This window comes from Cydia pomonella, chromosome 3 (genome assembly GCF_033807575.1).
Source record: "Cydia pomonella isolate Wapato2018A chromosome 3, ilCydPomo1, whole genome shotgun sequence".
Lineage (NCBI taxonomy): Eukaryota > Metazoa > Arthropoda > Insecta > Lepidoptera > Tortricidae > Cydia > Cydia pomonella.
This window is the reverse complement of record NC_084705.1, coordinates 10,233,728-10,254,502: the sequence shown is the minus strand read 5'-3', so window position 1 is coordinate 10,254,502 and position 20,775 is coordinate 10,233,728. Positions and strand designations below refer to the sequence as shown.

Sequence of the window (20,775 nt, the reverse complement as noted above, 5' to 3'; positions counted from 1 at the left end):
GTATTGTGGAATAGGTGTAAGTGTTAACATTTGATATAAAATTCTTCCAAAAACACTTTCAAAGAAAAATAAAATATCATAAAATCGGAGGAAGTCACACTACACGTTCCGTGACATTTAGAACTTCTTAATATGTTTCTAATAAATGCTCTTAGGATATTAGGTTGACATAAAACTAGAGGTAAATTACTAAGTATATTGACATTTAGTTTACTTATTTTCTTAAAAATATATGCTATTCTTACAGGTAACACAATTGTTATTTTGACTGTTTTTAATTTAAGTTTATTTGTATTGTATTTTCGATTGTTTGTGATGTAATTATGGGTCTTTCACCTGAAATAAACGATTTCATAATATCGTTCCCCTGGCTTTGGTTCACTGTGATTTTCATTCCCGTGTGTTTTGATATAAAATGTATTCTTCATGGGCATGTACAATGTTAAATCATATGTCAAGTAAATGATTATTTACTTTCATGGATTAAGTAAAAATTATCGTAATCATAACAGTTGATCAAAGACATACTTATTGCTTTTCCCCTGGTTCTCATTCCATGCCTTTGGACTGGGGTTTCAACTAAAATCAACGTGTGGTACTTCGTTCTATAGATCTTAAAAATAACATTATGTTGCTAAGGGTGTTCTATGATTCAGTGTATTATTTTGGAACGAATTGTTCCGAAATTCATTGTCATTATGTCATTCCTTGTCATTCCCTTATCGGTTTTTTTCATTCCCTCGTCGCTTTTACATTCTTTTTATCGATTTTATTATTCCCCTGATAGGTAATAAATTGACCAAAATGTATGCCTATTCGATTGATGGGCTTATATTGAAATTATATTTAATAATCTGATTTCAAAGAACGACCCTTCAATGCCCGCCATAAGCTAATTGGTTGGCTAATGGTTTCAAGAGCATGGACAAATAAAGTATAGACTAACATTATCAACACAGAATCGCGTTCCTCTGAAATGAAAAGTTTGATCGGGATATCCATAATTGCACAACGCCGTCTATTAGGAACTACTTTAATTATCAGACAGTTAGACAAGAGGTTGAAGCACCGAACCAAGTGTAATGAACTGATACTGCTGTTAAATGGCTATAGCAGTTGCCTAAACTTACAGGAAAGCGATTTTGTAAAGATATTGTTAGTAAGCGATTTTGCTAAGTATAAAACTTTAATCGTCTTTGTCAAGACTAAGATATATTATTAAGGTATAAATGTAGAGCGGTATAATTTTAAAATTTGAAAAAAAAGAAATTAAAAACAGTTTAAGTTCTAAGATGTACATTATCAAAAACCATCCTGTATATGTTAACATTATAGTATTTTTCAAACTCGATGGGTAGGGTGACAGGTGTTATCTTTATATAATTTTTAACCTGAAAAAGGCCAAATCTCGCAAAATCGTATTGAAACGACAGCTGTCAGCGTACCCATATAAAAAAAAACTATAGATAGCACCACACACGAGCTGAAGAGTTACATGCGCGTTGCCGACCCTAAACTCCCCCCCCCCCCCCCCCCCCTCGTTGAGCTCTGGCAACCTTACTCACCGGCAGGAACACAATACTATGAGTAGGGTCTAGTGTTATTTGGCTGCGGTTTTCTGTAAGGTGGAGGTACTTCCCCAGTTGGGCTCTGCTCTAGATCTAGAATGACATCCACTAACTGTGCCCTACCACACAAAGCGAGATGAAATTCACAATGCCCTACCTCTCTTATCACAATGCCCATCTCTCTCTTTGAATGGCAATTTTAGAAAGGGACGATTCGGTACGTTTTTCTTATTGCTCCTTGTCAAGTAAAATCAAACTGAAAAGCATACTTACTTTACTCTTTGCTGAAAAGTCATATTAGTCATTGACGTTTTGACAGTATCCTGTTGAATAAGTTATGTGAATTGTTCTCAAGGCATGCGGATTACAAATCAGAGGTTGCTGGTTCAAACCCCGGCCCGTGCAAACGAGTTTTTTTTTCTAATAAACGTGTTGAATTTTTTAGTTTTTTTAATATAATAAGTATATTTGTTTTACATAAAGATTACCTAGGCTATACAAAAATTGGTATGAATAAAATAAAATTATTCGTGTCATTAAAATATGCTTTTAATACACATATTTAAAAGAATAACTTTATTTCTGTATAAGACAGACAAGATTTACTTTTACAATAAAATAGAAAATAAGCAATATAGATATTATATAGGAACAAAAAAAGAAAACAAAAAGTTACGATTAGATTCGATGGGTCTATAGATGACTCGCATTTTTTCTTTGGTGTCTACACGACCACACAGCTACCGATACATTACAGAAGCTGTCGAAATTTCCTTACCCGTTGTAATTGTTCAAAGAGTATTAGACTTTGACGTAGCTAAGCAAACACGCACACATGCGTAACGTATAGGCCTGTAAAGATAGCTCCATTCGTAGTAGACCTCGGATTCCGTTACTAGTTAATAGAGCTACGACTCAACGTTTATTGGATATGTCGATTTTACGTAATTTGGAGCGCTGCGCGATTTGACATAGGTCTTACCTCTTTGAGGCACCACGGCCATCTAACATTACTGGCATAAAGGACGCATTTATGACTTTGACGCATGACAGAAAGAGAAGCCGAACTGCGTAAAATGGGCGTTTTCTGTTGAATTCATAAAATCAAAATCGAGAATAAATCCGTTTGTATAAGATAATAAGTTAATATTTAGTTGAATGATGTTTAAGACGAGATGAAAACCTTTACTTTAAAGTGGATTATGCTGGATGAAGATGTGTTTTCTAGTTGCACTGAGGTAAACACTAAAAATGTAGATGTAACTTTGGATTTATATTCTATCGAGAAAATTTTAAGCCTTTTTGTTTCGACTAGTATCATACCTCTTATCATATAGTCAAGATACATATATCCGAAAATCACGTCTGTTTGTTTCCGGGGCTAGCCACTGCCACGCTTCAAAGATCCCGTTATTTTTCGATGCAGGGCCTTAACACATAATCAAAGAGCAGTTAGTTTAGGCTGTAATGAACACACTTTCATAGGTTTTATAAAAAATTTACGACTTTTATTTTTTTATACATAATAATTCAGCAAGCAATGTATCACTACTTTGTTTTAACTCAAAACCAACAACAACTGTCAAAATAATCATGATGTACGATATACATCGCCGCTCGAAAAAATTTCAAAAATTATTTGTGCTCTGGCGGTGAAAACTAAACTAAAAAAATCTTTCAGAATTGTTTTATAGCACTAAAACCTACATCTAGTTTAAGTTTGAGGTTATATTTAAAAAATACACACTGTATGTTGTTACTCTGCAAACCACAGCAGTATAATTGTAGTATAAAATAGCTAGTTCATATAATCTTAACAACATAAGATTAGTTCTAAGTGAATAGAAATGTAATTGCTTTTCCTTTTTTTTATCTTAAAAACTGATCGGCGATTGGCTCTAGTCACACCTGATGGAAAGTGAAGACAGGGCCTAAGATGGAACTCACCGGTTCAGTAGTCCTATTCACTCTTGATTTAATGCGACCGAGGTCATATTTATCAGGGAATACAGATGGCGGGAGCGAATTCCATTCTTTAGCCGTCCGTACCAAAAAAGAGGAGGCAAACCGTTTAGTGCGAACAAATGGAATGTTTACCATGAACGGGTGCATTCGCTCCCCACGCCTGGATGGCCGATAATGGAATGGGGAAGGTGGGATCAGATCGTGCAGTTCCTGTGCGCACTCCCCGAAATGTATCCGATAGGCTAGCGACTCGAGGGCGATGCTCAAGGCTCCGTAATTTTGACTTGATAGATGGGTCATCGCCAAAAAGTCTATGATCCCGGCGCTCTATCGAGTCTAGGGCTGCCAGCTGATATTTGGCGGAACCGTCCCATAGGTGGCAGCAGTATTCCATGCTCGAGCGGATCTGTGCTTGGTATAAGGGAGACAAGCTAATTCGGCGTGAAATACCGCCTCACCTTAAATAAGGCAAGTTTTTTGGCAGCAGTTTTAGCCCTGGACTCAATAGTCAACCCGAAGTTTAAGTTCGATTTTAACAATAAACAGTTTTTTTTACATTAAAACTATCGGTTATTTATACTCCACCGAGGTGTTTCCCATTCATAAATGTTTCTATTGTTGTTAATGTTGAACTTGACAAGAGTTCAAGGCCGGACGTTGATAAGCATTACTAGTCAATTTGCACCGAATGGTGTCTCCGAAAGACAATGCGGTCCGTTGTCCGTAATGCGGTCTCGAGTGCCGGAGTAACGTTTTTATTAAATAACTCAACCACACGGCTCCGGTAATGAATGAGTCGACGATCCACCGGACCACAAAGTTCGGTTAGCGGTTTTTTTCCCACTGCTCTCCTAACTTCGATTGATTTCTATTATTATCTGACATGGAACAGAAAATTGCACTATATGATTGAATGCGTTGCATTATTTTTAGGTATGGTTCTGTGTCACTGAAATTTGCAGTAGTAATTTAACACCTATAAAAATGCCTAATGGTTACTAATGCACATTTATGGCAATTGGGCCGCGATTCAAAGATATCGCCAAGAGGTGTGGCATTTTATACTTCCGCTCAAGTCCATTTGGTTAATACATTAGACCGTTAAAGATAGGTTCCATGCAGTGGTTATTAGTAGATTAAGGTCATTTTTTCGACCTTAACAACGACTAAAATACATTGTAGAGTAGTTGTAAATATGCGAGCGATTAAAAGGTATTAAATTAAAAGCTTCACGATCGTAAATCGAGCCCCCAGGTGTGCGTGAGCATTTTAGGTTTGAGTGCATATTCATGATAACTTGAACGCGCTGTAGGAATAACTGCAACTTCTCGGCCAAGTTTAATTTAAAAGTCAATAATGACCAAGCCGCCGTCCGTTATTGGTGTAGTGTAGAAAACAACAATTTTGATTAATTTTTCTTGGGCGTTGGATGTATCTTGAAAGGAGGTCTACTCAACCGTGTAAGGAGTGAAAATAAGACTAAGATGACAGCATAGCGTGTACGACTTCTGTAAAATGGGATTTATATCTACGCTTAGTGTAAATATTTCCTTCATAGCTATGACTATTGGCTGTGAGCATTCAAAATTTGCCGGTGAGGAAATTGCGAGCTTTAAGGCGATAAACTTGTTTTAAAGGCAAATACTGCATTCAAAAAGGATTTGAATAATTTAATTACTTACCTACCTAAACAGAGCCGCATGCTGGCAAATATACATAGGTAAGCTAAATATTTACCGTACGAAACGATCATAATCTTAAAGAAAGGGAGCTCAGGAGACACTCCTTAATGTGTGGGGTGATTTTTTTTTATAAAAAAAACATCATGAATAAAAGTTAAGATGTTTTTTCGAGTTTCTAAAAAATTCATTCTTGGTGGGACTTGAAGCCACGACCACAATTACAGTGCTCTGTCATCTGAGCTACCACCCGCCTACGCAGCAGACAAGAAACGCAAGCCAATTAATCTTTGTGTTCCTAAGATGTATTTCAGGAAAGGAGCCATCCAGATTTTTGATGCAGTTCCCAGCGGTTTAGGTTTAAAGTAAAGTTTGGTATGATTTTAAACTAAATCAAAGAATGTAACTGGACGTAGATTTCATTTAAATCAGTACAGCGGTTATTGATTCCCCATACAAACTTCCACCTTCCTTTTCACCCCCGTAAGGGATAATTTTTGGAATAAAAACTCAGCATAGTTTTTCCCCGAGACACAAATTATGTCAGTATCAACAAAATTGGTTCAGCGGTTTATCAGTTGAAAGGAATTAAAAAAAATTAAAAACTAATTTTATTTTACATGTTTTTAGTTCGGAATAGTGTCAATACCTATAGGTATGATACCATAAATGAATTCGTCATCTCCGATTTATGCGAAAACGATACCAAACTTGGCCTAGTAGCTTAAATGGTATAGATATCAAGCTAAGGTTGAGAGCCCCCCTCCCCTAAAAATTTAAATCAAAAATCTAGGTGGCTCCACTTCTAAGTCCATCCTTGGGTACTAAGGACCAACCCTGCCAAAGAAAATCTTTTGTTAACGAAACGCCGTATTGTGCTACAAGTATGTAGGACTATTAGTAACAACCACAACTGTGCCCCTTCTGCACTTATTATATTATCATTATAGGTAGTGTAAATTATACTTACGTAACTTGAATAAAATTATGAGACATTGTTCAACTTTTCCAACGGTTAGTCTCCTACTGTCTTAAGGTCCTAGTTACATTTTTACTATGCTAACAGTCTGCACCTAAGCGAGTTCAAGAAAACGACATGTAAAAAATGGAAAGTGGACTAAATTTGTCCAGAACAGTTTGTACGTGTCTAAGTGATAACGGTACCAGTTGCTTGAATAAATACTTGCGTTGTGCGTCGCAAATGACACACGAATAGTGTATAAAGTATAAGTGTATAACGTATGTTGCTGCCGCCGTGAGAACCGCAGTAAAGATAGTTATCTCCCTTGTTACAATAGTGACAAACTATTTATCGCGCTGTTGAGCGCTGATGTTATAATCGTGCCTTAACAGACGCACTATAATTAAGATATATAACTCTAGCTATGGCGCCCCAAACGTATAACTGAAAATAATACTAAAATAACTACAACACATAAAACGTAATCGGATATGCATAAAGACCAATATTAGTACATTGTACAACGAGGGGGGTAAGTGAAATATTGGATACGAGGGTGGTAATTGTGGTGGGAATTAAAGACCCGAGTTTGCAATATTCTTACCCCCGGAGTTACACACAATGCTTTTCATCACAATTGCGAAGAAAAAACTAAATTTTAAGCGAAATAATTCTTAAATATGGTAACATATTAAACATTCGTCTGCCATTTTGTCATTTCTTGGCAGGTGTGGCATCGAAGGCACAGGTTTGCATGAATAAGTGACATAATTTAAAAATCCCTAGGGAGTTATAGTTTTTTTTTCACAATCCATAACTCCCGCGGGAACAAATTAGGCTTTTGTCGTTCAGCACACCTGCATGAAATAAGATCTTTTTCGAACAAGTGCGATGAAAACATAATTAATAGAAAACTTCTAGGATTTGGGAGAAAAACGGTGACAGAAACTATTCAAAGCCACACACAAAGCTTAACTACAAACAAAATAAATAATGTTTATCTACAACAATGATGAGCCATGCAGTGTTCTAAGGAAATTAATATGTACTCATGATTCTGTTCTAGGACAACATCTTTTGATCAATTGATAACAATAAAAACGGTGACTATGGAATTAAATCTAAAAGTGCTAAATGTTGTTTTTAACGGATAACAATTAAATATGAAAATTTCATATCAAAACAAGGTATGTAAATACTTACCCCATTGCCACTGTTCGTAGCGCATTTTAATTGGAAAGCACAATGTCATCGGGAACTTACCTGAAAAAGAAACACATTTGTTGACAATTGAAGTTGTTTTAATAGGCATTAGTTAAAAGATAACAAAAAATAAAATGTGCCTGTTTTCTTTTACATTATTATAACCTGTGTTTAAGAATTATTGTGATTGTAAAACTATTCAAACGAGTTTCATGATTTTATTGACACAAGGTGTTCATTTTATGTATGTATTACCAACGATATGTTTAAAACGAATATTAGAGCATTTCATAAGTTAACGATTTAGCCGGACCCGTTTAAAGTTTATATACAACACTGCTTGGGCTGTTTGGTGGCTGGCAGTAATTTGAGCTGTATTCTGTACACTAGCATTTACATAAGCGAAAGTAAAAAATTACTTAATAATATACTTGTCCGTACAAAACTGAATGTCAGTTAATAGCCACCCCTAGGGATCCTTAGTGAGTATGCAGATTAATTTACTCCCAATGCAGCCACGCGATCACTCATAAGTCCATTCAGGCGGCAGCGGGCGGCAAGGAATATTATTAACAGCATGATGGGTATTTAATTCCATCAGGCTTTATAGTGTCTGTTTTTATACGCCGTGACTTGCCATAGATGGTAATCTATAAGTCTAACATATTTCATTTTTTTATTTTTCAAACATGAAGATATACCTAGTTACCTAGTCCTTATGCTGAGAATAAGACCGCATTTTGGCTGCGCGCGTGTTTTATGCCTGCTATGGATTTTCATACGGTATTGGCAAACTACGTCAGCAAATGATTTAGCGCAATATGTTAGGGCGGTTATCAACGAGTGTATTTTTCTGTGCGTATACGGTCGTTTCGGCGTTACGAGCTTACATGCGCGTTACATTTGATACATTTCCTTTCATTTGGTTTTTACGTGCTTACATGTGCGTTACTTTTCCCTACAATTGATCTATATGCGCGTACGCGCGTATAAAATGCTACTCTGAAACCACCCTTATGCACTGCCTTATGCAGGGCAAGTGAGGGGCATTTTTTTAAATACCACGTCGCTGGCAAACAAGCATATGGCCCGCTTGATGGTAAGCAGTCGCCGTAGCCCATGGACGCCTGCAACACAAGAGACAACTTCCACATTGTGGCATTTTGGCAACAATATTTTTATTTACGAGTAGATAGAAAATATGACTTGCCATATCCAAATGGCGATTTCTCTGCCGTCAGTAGGAAGAAGGGCGTAACTATCAATTTAAAAAAAATAAAGTGATTTATGTTGCCGTGATCAACAAACAAAATGTTTTCACGTCATTATGTACAGTCACAACAAAAGTTTTAGCTTTGGAGTTTCAATATTTATTTTCTCGGATTCAACTTCATGTCAATTGCGTCTTTCTTCTTGCTGACGGCAGTTCTGGTGACAGACAGAGTGATAGACAGTGTTGTATTTTTTTCATATTTCTTTTTTGTTTTTTTTTTGTACAAGTGAGTATGAATTTGTTTTTTAATCTTTTTAAATAATTTTCCTGTGTGATAAATATTCATGATGTATGTACATCTACATACATACTTTTCGCCAGATGCCCGCGTACATATATTTTTAAATTAATATTTATGACTCAAGATCGGTACGCGTATACATGCGTATACACTTAAGAATTACTTGAAAAACCGGATATCGCGAGTGCTAACCGAGTGACAAGCCTAGTGTGCCAAATGTACAAGATCTTTTGCGGGTAGTTCGAAAAACTCGCGCAGCTAGAATATGTGGATGTCAACTTTAGCCAGTCTTTCTCCGGCACCACGAAGACAGAGTCGTCTTCGTCAGAGGTATTTTTTATATTTATTTATACATGATTAAGTCCCTTTTAGTGAAAAATAATACGAGTTATTCTAGCATATTGTAAACTTGCATGTTACAGATTGGATACTAAAATGACCTCACACTTTTAGCACATAAAATAGGCACGATAACAGGTAACACACACACTAGTGTTGTTACCTGTTATCGAAATAGTATCGTATCGGTACATTAGACTCAAATACTTAACAATCATCGACTCTGTATCAACCAGTTCTCGGATTACCAGAGAAATTCAGTTGCACTCGCATACGATTGCGATGTAAACTAGAGGCCACGTAAGTGAGCAAATTTCCAAGCAGCCGGAACAGAGCGCTAACTAAATGCCGCGGCTAAGCAGTGATAAACGCTTTGCATATGGTAATTCAGTTTCATGCCTGCGCAAAACTATGGAAATGTCGCGCGAGTTTCCAACCCGCCCGTGTTAAAATTAATGAGAAGAAATTGTACCACAACAAATCTAATTAAACCTAAACAACGTTGGTTAAAACCTACCGGCTTAATTTTCGACTCTAAAGCAATATGCCGTTAAATTGTTGAACTGCCAATTGGATGTGTTATATCTTCGCTCGTAAAGCTCGAATCGTCTTCCTGTCATTTATTGCGCAGTTCCTTCTGTCTGAATAACTTTGAATCGCACAACTATGGCTGATAGCGTTCATTATCTTTATAACTCTTTTTGGAAAATCTAGAATATTACGAGTGTTAACTAAGATTTACTCAAACTTACAATTAACAAGATTACTTTACGGGCGGGTACTTACGAGTGTATTCGATTTCCAGTGGTAGGTGGTAGTTTGTTGGTGCCACACGTTAACATTAGATAGTACATAACATATAAACAACTTTATTTTACGTATCTTTAACTACATTATCACTATGAAACCACTATGTCTCACTATGGATCACTATGTTTTCACAATGAAGTAATTTAAGGGAAGCGCATAAGTTGGCGTGTTATTACCGAGCGACATACGTCAGTTTCGGTAGTGTCGAGGCGGCGGACACGTGCACCAGCGCCCTCAATCGTGATGCGCATGCACACGAGATGAGGGAAAAGTGAAATTGATATGTGTTCACACTTGATTCGATTAAGGAAACTTTCAACAGGAGCATGTCAACAAACGTGAGTCACACGAGTAGAGAAGATTTGACCGGCTTTCACGTAAATGTACTTATTTATTCACTGAGTAAATTTACAAAGATTAGTCAAACATTGTCCGTAATAAGTATACTGTTATAATTCCACAAATTTCGGTCTAACTGTTGTAGACATCTAAACCAGCTGAATTAAAATGATTATGAGAACCCAAGAACACAATTGGAAAGGATGACTAATGGGTCCATACAAATGTTAACATTTGGGACAAATATTCGTAATCATAACCGTAATGTTTGGGAATTTCCGTCAGAGAAAATTTAATCAAGTGAATGAATATTATCTATCATGGCAAATGTGGCAGTGATAACCTATATTTATTGTTTGGATATAGGTAACAAAAAATCTTTATTGCCAAAGTTATTATAGCTATTTTTTTTTCTAAACCATAAAGTCAATTTAGAATTATTTATATGTATACTGGAACTGAAATCGTTTACAGTGGCGGCAAAAAATCTATCATTCTGCTGTTTTTTGCAGGCATTCATTCGAAAAATCGTGAAATTAGACTTTATATTATCGGAACAATTATTGCATCGTCATCACGACCATATATATTCGCTTACGACCGACTGCACCTGGCAACGTAGGCACTAGGCAGCCACGTTAGCACAATGCGAATTGGGGACTTCACACCTACCAATTAATGTATGCTATAAATATTGAATTTCTTCTTTGAAAACACTTAAAGCCAATTTTACCAACAATAAAATTGTATCATTACTTTACAATTTAATAAACCACCAATATAATTCTACCAGTATAATACAATTTAATACTGTGAAAACTCTGGCAAGTTAATTATTTTAAAAACGAACTATAGTTTGATCGAATTGTTGTTTACATTGTAAATTTCATTGAAATCGCTAGAGCCTTTTTTGGGAAATTTATAAAAAAAATGCGAATGTATAAAAAACAATAGATATATAATTTGCCGCTACTATATAGTGAACATTTACTATCAGGGAGCCGTACGGTCGTAAGCTTTCGTCTTGTTATCATTAAAACACCACGGCTGCTCAGACACGTCAGTCTTTTGGCCAGCTAGGTACGATATTTTTCGGAAGGTATTCAAGACACCGATGAGTAAAAACAAAGACACAAGGTAACTTATTCTCTGAAAGGTTTTAGTTCCACGTGCCATGTCACATATAAAGCTTATATTATGACGATGTCTTATTCAGCATATCCGACTTTCGACATTCAACTATTTGTATTCAAAACTGCTGTCAAGAAGAGACAATGGTGCCGTGAAAATTGGCTTTAAAACGAGTTTTGTTCTCGTATGAACTAAAAAGTATTTACATTTACACTAAATAGGTATCTATTTTTTTAATTTCGAATACATCATCTAAAGATTCAAAAGCCAATAATATTGTGTCTTACATTTCTTAATAATACAACTGAATCTTGTAAAAGTTAGAAAGTAGGCACGACGCAAACTCTTGTTAAAATCATGTCTAGCAAGTTTAGTCAATTCACTACGCTCTTCCTAATTGCAGGCTATACACCCCGGGTCGGGCTCCTGGCTCGGAAGCCTCTCCGCTCAATAGAAAAACCCAATAGGAAGGTATAGATAACCCTGTAAATATATCGACATTTAAGCGTCAATAAAAAATCAAGTCAGCATCTAAAAATATATTGTTTGACATTAATAATAAGATCTGTAAATCTCAACAGTGGACTGTTAAACTATTATTTGTCAGTCAACGTAACGGTTTTTTTTATATTTAAAAACAGGTTAATAATCATAACTTTTTTATTAAGTTAACCAACAGCAAATCAAGCTTCATCGTCTTATTTTATAATAAAACTAAGCGAAATAAATTTACTTCGTAGATTACTTTAAAAGAATGTGAACGACTTTAGATTTTACTGCGTAAGTGCTCTAAACGATATTTTGTAATAACTACATAAGTACGAGCAGCGTTAAAAGAAGTATTATTCCATCATTTTATGATGTAAGTACTATATTGAACGCGTCGATAAAAAGTTGGATTGGCTTATAAAATACATCGGTTACGTCAAGGCGTGTTCAAGTTAGAAACTAGTCTGATTTATCGAGAACCACATGAAAAACTGACCAGATCAAAATTGCTTCATCTGGACATGTATAGGTATTGAAAGGATCCATGACCACCCCTATCAAAATTATGTTACAATATTCCGTTATATCCTGTAATTTATTTCAAAATGAACGGGATACGTACTTACTTAACGTCACGGTTTTAACGCGAATCTTAAATTTTACTGTGGGAATGCAAATGTTGGCTTGAGTGACATTACTTTGGCCGCCGTGCAAATTTCCGTTTGCGAGAATTTTAATTGATTTCGCCTTTGCGTTGAAATGGCAGACGCCACCACAGATTCCTTGCGATTTTAATTACCTCGGGGTCCATTGGCTTATAGAGGTGTGTGATGTTAGGGTGCACGCTAAAAGGGCCTTGAAGTATAGCGAACTACATAATCAATGTGTCAATCGATTCTTCTTTTTATAACTCGGGTGATATAGACTATCTGTATGTTTCAAGGAGTAATAGGTGCTACGTATACACGTACAAAAAAACCGTGATTGGGTATAAAAAATAAAAACTAGTTTTACTTGTTTAATTTAATTTTAAGTCCAGTTAAGACGAAAGTGGAGGACCCGCACAAAATCGTCTTTTCATGCAAACGAAGTCCTCATTTACCTATCTGGATATTAACATTATTGAAAATATGTTGACACAATTTGTTGTTGGTTGATATAACCACGTTATGCCTTACGTTTAACTTTTTTCAATTTTTTAATTAATAAAGCATTTCAATATTTATATGAAATCTGTATTTCGCTCCTAATTTTAAAAAGAAATAATTTTTCGCTCCTAATTTAAGAAAGATTTTCGAAAAAATCAAACCCCCTATGTTTGATTTGGATAGCTATGGTTAATATACATTAAATTATGTAAAAATACTTTCCGTGATATCAAAATCCAGTAGGTAGGTACTTATGGTTGACATTGTCTATACATTTTCGTAGACTCTTCTGCGCGGCATATTGCATACGCCTTTCAATAGCAGATAATTACAAAGCAATTAGGTAGATGCAATGAACGCAGGTAGGCATCCGATGGGTTTACGGGAAAATTATTTCATACTTAACTACTCCTAATCACAACCTTAAATAAATTAGCCGGCAGAATAAAATAGCCTCCGACGGGCGATGCTAAACGCCAAACAATGTTACACAGTTTATTAGTTACCGGAGTCTATTCGGAGTTTTTCACGGCTACTGACTACTACTGAGCTGACGGACTGCGGGAAAATTATTTTCACATCAGTTGTAGGGGTTCTCACGAGTAATGTAAAAAATACATTTCCATTTTCCATGAAAATATAGGTCACATTCACATCTACTAATTGTAAAAAAAATATAAACGAAACCATAAACCATTTCATCATTACAATATTAGTAGGGATACTTAAAGGAACAAAGGAGTAGAGCAATTGATAAAAACCTTACATAGTTTAGATCTTATAATATTAATTAGATTTGATTGCTTTACGGTCGATAAAATCTACATTTTGTTATCAAATCTTAATTTATCTTGACCGTAAGCGAGACCAACAACACCAACATGTTTGAAGTTCCATGACTTAATGTTTTGGTAAGTGTTTGACTAAATGTTCATGACTTGTGTTTTTCAGAAATGTTTCGTAAAGTACATTTTTCAGGCTAAACATTCTCATATGTCAAAGTGTAGAGTTTACGGTTTAGTAAAATTTTAAAAAATAACCGGCCAAGAGCATGTCGGGCTAGGCTCAGTGTAGGGTTCCGTAGTTACCCAAGATTGTTAACCAAGGTATGAATGGTACCTTTCACCCGAGTGAATAGGCAAATTTGGATAATAAGTACCTAATTAAAGTAATAGACGACGGCCATGATTTTTCCTTTGGGCTGACTTGCAATCGGACACTTTGCATGTCTAAAGATAAATATCCCATAGCGAAAGATGAAAAAACATATTTTAGCAAACTGCAGTAATTTTAAAATGATTTTGTTCATTAAAGCATGAAAATGTAATGTATAGCAATAATATCTAGACATAATGCATTGTTCATGAGTGCAATAAAATAATATGATTAAAAAAATTGCGGGATTGCCTCTTACTTTTGATTTTTTTACTCTTTCGTTCTAAGACTGCCAATAGTCAACGGCATTACTCATACAGCCAATGAAACTGTTTTAGAGAAATTAAATATGAAATAAAAATATAATGAGTAAAATAAGATATTTTTATCTTAAATTTGAGTTTATATCACACAAATCACATTAACGACCCATTTAATGTCGTAATAACGTTTAACTGTGGATGTACGTCTTTTTACTATGAAGGGGAGACTTTTAGCGATAACTCAAAAATAGCTAAACTGATAATGTCCGCTATAGTTTTCATTTAATGTCTTTCTTAAGCTCTACTCCTACGATTTTTTTAACGGACATGGCGAAACTATAAGGGTTCCTAGTTGATTACGGAACCCTAAATAAAATAATATTTTAGGCTTCATTTATACACTCGACTAAAATGTTTTATAAAATGCATTATGTTTATGTGCCTTTATGCAATTAAAAATAATATATGAAGACATATAGTCGGTGTAAGTTAAGAAGTAAATTTTGACAATTATGAATTGACCCTTATATTTGCGACCTTTCACATATATAAGGGTCAATTCATAACTGTCAAAATTTACTTCTTAACTTACACCGACTTCATGCATGTAAAGTGGAATTCAATAGAAATTCCAAATAATGTAAACCTTTTCTTCTTACGAAGGTTGTTTTCACTGAAATCAATCAACAAATATTTACAAATAATCAACATATATTTTAACTAAAAAATGATGATAATAAAATATTTACGTAGGTATATAAGTTGTCGATAAGGACAATTAGGGTCCTGAAAAAGTGCGATACTGCGAAGTAATTAAGGTAAATTGGTTTATTTAAATTATTTTCAATTTCTATGGTACTTAAGTTTATACCATATATCATACGTTCATAAGTATAACAACGATGTCACTAAACATCAATTTTTCTGTAATATTTTTTATTTAAATCTATTAAAAATGTAGCCTTGTTTCATTGTGTATGTAGAAATTAGGCTGCAGATTATATGAGATGCACTTTATTTTAGTGACCATTTTTTTTATGTACAAAGTAATATATGTCTTGAAAGTGTTGCGTGGCAGACCACCAAGATTTTTATAAAAAGTGGTATTATTAGTCCAGTACCTTGAAACGATGATTTGTAAACCCATTATCCGACCCAGGAAGATATTTCCCTGGTTCATTGAAAGTGTGGAAAAAATTGTTCACATCATGATTAATATTCCAAGACGGACTAGCTATAATTGGACTCGAGCGTGTGAAAAGAGACGTCACCAGGAAAAACAGCGCTTAGCGGCGAAGAAAAAGAAAATGATTCCAACGTACGTATAAAGAGTAGTACCTAAAGCATAAAGCAATGCAAGTGGGTGTGGCCTATAAATAATGGCAACTCCTGGGCGATGATTTCTAACGCCGGCATTACGAATATAAATATAATTCAAAATGCTTTACTGATTTAGTTGTTATACATAGTGGGGTGCATGACTTCTATTCTGGCATTTATTTATCGCTGATTCATATCATAGATGCAGAGGAAAGGCTACTCGTATATTTTTCTGTGTCCTGTCTTTAAAATATCTAATGTTATTAAAACACAATCACTACGCTAATATTCCTAATATTCATGGTGAAATATATTGTAAAAAAATACTAAATACATCTAAAATAAATTACTAAAATTACGTTTTAGTTGAAATTTAGTTTTTTTTTTATATAAATAACTTTGTTATTCAAACATAAATAATTAACTATTACAAAGTTACTTATGCGTTACTATGTTTGCTAGAAGCACCTGAGCTTATTGATGATAGACGAACTGTGAGTGTGTCATATACTGTATACGTTACTGTATTTTTAGAGGCAATATTAAAATTATTGCGAGTCCCTATTAACTACAATTAAGTACCTTTCAAGAGCTAAAGATGCTCGTTAAATTACATAAGAATGCGCATATTAAGGTGTTAAGTACCAAACGGAAGCTTGTCAACGTGCCGGCCAATTAATGACGGCAAGGTGTGAACACTCATTCAATAAAGCGGTAAAAGCCAGTAGCAGGCCAATTATAGTTTTATTCATTAGATAAGTATCATATCAGTATCATATTGGAAACAGATCTAATATCTAAAACTAGATAAGGCCCGTAAGTCGAGTAATTATTACTCTTCATCCTCGCGTTGTCCCGGCATTTTGCCACGGCTCATGGGAGCCTGGGGTCCGCTTGACAACTAATCCCAAGATTTGGCGTAGGCACCAGCGGCGGCGCGTCACAAATATTCGTGGGGAACTCGGAGCTAATTTTGCTTTCCTTTTCTCCATGAACCGATCGTGAAAGTACTCAACGGGCTGAAATTAGACAAGCCGGTGGGAATCGAGTTCTTTGAACGATCCGCCACTGGTAGGCACTAGTTATTACGAAAGCGATTGCCATCTGACCTTCCAACCCAGAGGGTAAACTAGGTTCCGGTTTCCTCAGGATGTTTTCCTTCACCAAACAGCGACTGGTAAATATCAAATGATATTTCGTACATAAGTTCCGAAAACGACACGGTAAAGGCCAATTTAGCCGGCAAGTCTTAAGAAGAGAAGTAAGTCTCTATACGTAGAACAATTAATGTGTGGTAGATTCTTTTTAACGTGAACAGGCCGCGTAGCCAACGTGCAAATCGCTTACGCTCCGTAGCGATCGAAACGCAACTGTCACTGTCGCACTAATATGGACGAGTGATAAAGAGACACAAAGCGTTTCGTTGTCGAAGCGATAGCGATTGTCACCTTGGCTAGGCCGGCTGTAGAGATATATCTGAATGTATTTGTGAAATAGTGGTGGCAGATACTTACTAATGAATGATGCTGACTGAATACTTTTTATAGGTATATCGTATAGCGACACTCTCAGCGGTAGAAAACAGTCGCTGTGGCCGGAAGCGGGTTGGAGATGACGATGATGATAATCTTTATTAAGGAATCAAGGTTTATTTTTTCGTGTGAAACAGATGTGTATAAGAGGATTAAATGCATAAAATAACATTACCCGGCTACTTAATGTGATAAAATAATTATATATTTAATTGGTATGGAAAATATAAGAACTAACACTTGGCTAACCTGTATAAAAAACCACAAAAGATAAAGGCTGAAAAAACTGGTTTAATGAACTCATTTTAAATCTTTTGAAATTAATCTTTTGTAAACTACTTTCATTATTCATTTTGACAAACATCAGTACTGGCCAAGCGGTTCATAACAAGGGTTAACCGAGTAGGCGGTTGTATGGACGCCTGGGCTATCAAGATACAGCAATCCCACACACGAGTAGCCGCTGTTGATATCTTCATATCCTCTTACTACTAACTCCTGACTGAGGTTCCGCTTAACGGGTAGGTGAGACTCCTTACCTTTACAATAGTTGTAATTGCGGTTGGTTGCGAAGATCATAAAGAGCTTCTAATGCCGTGACATAATAAGCACATACGTACGATGGGAAACATAAAAATCTTGTTGGATGATCTTGGGAACATTTCTGTACGATGCAATCAATTGACGGTGAAGATCATTCATAATTACACTAATGAGGTAGCTTCATTACGACAATGAATGCGTCTACGTCACGACACGGTAAAGGCCAATTTAGCCATCCATCAACACATCTCTGGGCAAATGAAAGTTTGTAACTGATCTTGTTGGTTTTTGTGCAGTGTTTTTTTTTTTGTACTCATTTGTACTATCGTTAGGTATATCGTGGGAAAAATATACATTATCAATTGATGGCTTTAATTTTAATTTAAGCTCTTACTTAATTGTTACTATTGCTGAGAAAATTGGTTTGTTAATTAATCAGCAAAATATTACAAAGGGTACATACACCGATTTGGCTGTGTAATCGGTTAAATGTTATTTTAGTAATAGGATCCTTTTGGCTTGTGAAAGTAAAGACACAGTCGTTTCTTTGTAACCAAACTAGCCAAAGCTCCGGTAAGATAAAATGCCGACGGTTCAATTGTCTCGTATGAAAGTGAAATGCCTTAACATTAAAAGTAAAGTTATAGGTACTAGACATATAAATGTTGTGCCGAATGGGCACAAATTGTTTAAATGAGATTCAACATAAATAAGAGACGTTAACGATGTCTACTGTCGTTTTTGCGAAGTGAGAATGCCATTGCCTGCATAGTTTATGTTGTGTAGGTATTGTGTTTAAAAGAGGTTGACTTGTTAATAACCTAATTAATCGGTAATGGGAGTTTTAGTATCTTAATGTGTGAAGTTGGTGATGAACAATAGAAACATATTAATTAGCAGCTTTGAGTGTCGGTAGGTCGCAGGGCGCGGTCGGTGCCTTAGTGAGAGCGCCGCCCGCGTCGGGCGATAGCGAATGATCACTCGTATAGTTTATTCTTTTAACACAATAAAAGCTGTTATTTCTTACGAGACGACTTTATTAAAAAACAAACTACATAATAATATTTCTTGGTTTTAGTTAAGAGTTTATGGCTCTGATACATTTTATACGACTTCAAGCTAACAGGGTCATTTACATTATGGCTAAAACAAAAAACGGGGTATTTACTATACGTAAGTATTTGATCTAAGGAAGCGGCACATTTAGTTTAAAAAATGATACGAGACTATCATCTCGTGCATTTTATTCGTTCGTTTTATCCGTACGTTAACCTTTTGTCTGTCTATGATATGGATACTGACCGCATTTTTCATCTTTATGCTTTTTTTCGAGAACGATTATTTCTGTTCCATGCAGTTTTAACCCACTATTTTATACCACCATTACACATTATGAAAGGTTAATTATTGTTTTATGGGGGATTTCATAATTCACTGCTGATTGCCAATGGTCAGGAGGCAAATTCGAACGTATATTTTGATGTTGATGTCATTTTGTTATCATTCGCCCGTGCGTCTCACTCGCGCCTATACTCGTATATGTGCGAATAAGTACGAGACCTAGTCTGGCTTCCTTAAGTAAATTGAGGTTGGTGTAACTGGCCCTTTTACAGCGTTACGGCGATATTGATATGAAAAATCGTATTAAGTAGCATAGGGTGATTGAAATGGCAACAGTTCAGAGTTCAAGGGACAAAATTATAAAACTGATAAATCACATCACATGTATAGATCGAAATATTTAAAGAGGCAGACCACGAAAGAGGTAGATTGCGTAGAACACGATATGGAAAGAAATGATTTCCTGATGTGACGAAATGGCAAGCGATAGGCATGTAAGAATAAAAAAGGGCTGCAGCGTTACTTATAATACATTTGTTAAAATAAAGTGACAATTTAGAGAGGACGCTACAAATATGAAAAAAGAAAGTCGTAAAAAATGTCATGAAAAATTTCAAAAATTATGTAAAACATTATATTGTTGTCAACAGCTAGACCGGAATCACTGATGTCATATCGCATAATTAAATACACCTAAGTTCATCCCTTAAGTAAAGGCTAGGAGTATCGGCGCGCGGTGGCCGCGAGGGCCGCGAGCGCCGCGAATAGGCTTTGCGCGTCGCGAGCGCCGTCCGCCGTCCAGCCATCTCTCCCTTTCTCTCGCCCCTATACCCCTCTCTCTCCGTCCTTCGGCGCTCTGTTCCTCTTCTTCTTGCAAGGTTAAGGTTACGTCAGACGTGTTATGTTATAACCGTTGAGGCGCGCTGAAGCAAGTTCAGTGTCTCGCCGAGACTGGCCGCGACACGAGCCCGTCTCCCTCGTGTTAGGACTGTGAACGAACGCTGTGATACACAACCAGTGACAAAGTTCATGAACCGGGTGTTTTGTTTGAACTCTCTCGTGACCCATCTGACGTATTCTTTCGGTGCATTTCGGTACGTACTGAAACTTTGAAATTACATTTTTTGAGTATTTAAATGAGATTTTTCAAAAGATTGCGGCAACTTGAGGACATACTGGCGCGTCCTGGTCAACAAACTGGTCTATAAATATTTTATGGCCGGCTATTGCCGCGGCCAAGGACATTAGTACTTAAGTCTTGTGATAATTAGTCTTATCTCGTACGGAGTGAAAGCTGGAAGGATCGAGCGATTTCAAGCTCTAGAAGCTACACGCATGAAGGCGAGAGTTAGTTACAATATTAAAGATAAGGAAAGAGCTGTTAACTTCTTCACGGATATGTTGGATACAACAATCTTGTTAAATTATATTAAAGTATTAAAATCATGAAACCAAATTAATAATGCATATAATAT

The 20,775-nt window shown here is 35.9% G+C and overlaps 2 protein-coding genes across 5 annotated transcripts in view; one reads left to right on the top strand and one right to left on the bottom strand.

Annotated features, from left to right (window-relative positions):
* Positions 1 to 20,775, bottom strand: part of LOC133516030 (autophagy-related protein 16-1) — a 250,562-nt gene that overhangs the window by 116,877 nt on the left and 112,910 nt on the right. The gene's annotated exons all lie outside the window — the stretch shown is intronic.
* The window catches only part of LOC133516029 (uncharacterized), a 75,487-nt gene continuing 74,399 nt past the window's right edge, over positions 19,688 to 20,775 (top strand). Inside the window, exon 1 of the mRNA XM_061848709.1 lies at positions 19,688 to 20,394. The gene's annotated coding sequence lies outside the window, so the exon portion shown is untranslated. The remainder of the gene's footprint in view (positions 20,395 to 20,775) is intronic.